General features: G+C 51.5%; 1 pseudogene; it reads left to right on the forward strand.

The window, feature by feature from the left end:
- The first annotated feature begins 779 nt into the window (after positions 1–779).
- Positions 780–950, forward strand: LOC130267917 (U2 spliceosomal RNA; annotated as a pseudogene).
- Positions 951–2,116: the final 1,166 nt, after the last annotated feature.

The following is a 2,116-nucleotide window of genomic DNA, read 5'->3' on the forward strand; positions in this document are numbered from 1 at the left end:
CTGTTTTTTATTTTCTAGTTAGGAATATCTAGTTAGGTTTTTTTCCTTTGTTATTTTTGTAGGTTGGGCGATAGGAACATGGTACTACCTGATTGCCCACATGCGACAAAGGGGCACGGTGCATAAGAGTATGGGCCGTCAACCCCTTCTCGCCAACTGCCAGCACCTGGCGGTAGTACCCTGGGTTCAGGTCCCCCACTTGCCCCTGCCCGCCTCGCTATGGCAGCTTGGTATGATGCAGCGTGGCCTTTAACTGGCTGAAGACTTCACGGTTAGTATGAGAAGATGGAGCCGTGGGTGAGTTTGTACTACAACCCCCCTCTCCCTCCCTTTTGCTCATCCAGTAGTCCCTCTTCCCGTGGTACCCAGATCCTCAGCCGCCATTACATCTTCTGGGCCGGACCCCTCATGGCCTCCCGAGCCTTTCTGGAGGGTACAGTCCAGACACGGCCACATCATACTGCCAGTCCCCTGGCCCGGTCTGTCTCTCTCCCACCGCCCCCCCCCCCCCCCCCCCCCCACCATTAGTGCGGCCGTTCCTCCAGCGCACACTTCCTTCTTGGTGAGCTGCACTATCTGTCAAAGTGAAAGTAAAAAAATCTATTTTCCTGGGCCCTCCTGGCTACTTTATGTATTGCTCTGTTTTTAATTTTGTGCTTGGCTTCCCTCTGGTGGCCAAACGTTTTCACTACAGCCTTAGTGTATTTTTATGGTTCTTTTTTCTTGCCCCTATGAGTAGGGCAGTCTGCGGTGGGTTATTACTGGAGTATTCTCCTAAGCTAACTTCTTGTTTTTTGCTGTTTTTGGGAGCAAGATCAAGTGTAGTATCTGTTCTTTTCAATTTTTTCATCTGATACCTCCCCTATCCAGGGACCATATATTAAATGGATTTTAGATAACGGGGTGGGATTTTAAGCCCGCTACCGTTGCCCTATACGTGTGTCCCCCACAAATAGGAATGTTTGGTCCTTGATCCAAGTATCGCGGCACATGCCTTTTTTTTTTTGCACTGCGCCATTATGCTTGCATAAACCGTGGACCTTGAGTCCTAGGTGCTTCTAGCCCCTGTTCCTGAGCAACCTTTCTTGGGTTCTTTAACCCCTTCCACGGGGGGGGGGGGGGGGGGGGGGGGGTTGTTTGCAGCATCTCTGCTATTGCTGAGATACATTCATGTTGGGGTTAAGTTCATTTTGACTCTGGCTGGTCCACTGTTTACATTCCCCACCCCAGCGGAGGCACTATGGTGTGCTGAGTAGGCCTTCTGCTCCGGCTACTTAGTCTAATTTTTCCTTCCATGGGGAGTGATTATTAGTGGTCCAGCTGTGCACTACTATTGCCTAATGGGATGCCTATCATTGCTCATGATCACCCCCCGGGAGTCAGAGCGGAGTTTCTTAGGTTTCCGCTATTTTACGCGAGGTCTTTGCAGTTCTGTGCTGTACTATCAGTCTTCTATGCTCCCTCCTGTGGCTGGTTCAGCCATCTCGCTGACCCCTTCCGCTACCGGCTTTTGGGGTAGGTCAGTTGGGGGGTTTACTATTGGGATTCCTGCCTTTACACTCCCCCTTCTTCAAAGGGTTGTCTGGCCCTTATACGGTTCCTGCTTTTGCAGCCGTTATCCTTTGGCCTTCCAGTATCGGAGGGTTTCTTTCCTTCGTTCCGACTCTTCATTCTCCCCCTTTTTGGTGGAGTTCTGCTGGGTTTGGCTTAGTTGATGCTGTTGCTGCCGGCGATTGCCGTCCTGGCTTTCCCACTGCCCTTCTTTTGGCACTTGTTGGTCCTGCTAGGGCAGTCCTTGTTTTCTCCCCTTCTTCCTCTTGGTGGGGTACTGTCGATTCTGGTCTGGTCAGTATCCTGGCTTCTCCAGCCACTTGGCTGCCCTCTCTCCGTGCCAGGGTAGGTCTTGCCTTGGAGCCATCCTGGCGATGCTTCCTTCTGGGTGAGAAGGCTCTTTGTTGATCTCTGCTCTTACTCTTCAGCGATCTTTCTGCTTGGAGTGCCTCTAGGCTTTCCTTCTCATAGCCCTTCTGTTCGGGCTGCCTTGGGCTCCCTGAGGTTATACGACTGTGGCAGGTCACTCCTCCTTTTTTGAAGTGTGTCAATTGTTCCGTACTTG

This window comes from Hyla sarda, chromosome 4 (genome assembly GCF_029499605.1).
Source record: "Hyla sarda isolate aHylSar1 chromosome 4, aHylSar1.hap1, whole genome shotgun sequence".
In the NCBI taxonomy this organism is placed as follows: Eukaryota; Metazoa; Chordata; class Amphibia; order Anura; family Hylidae; genus Hyla; species Hyla sarda.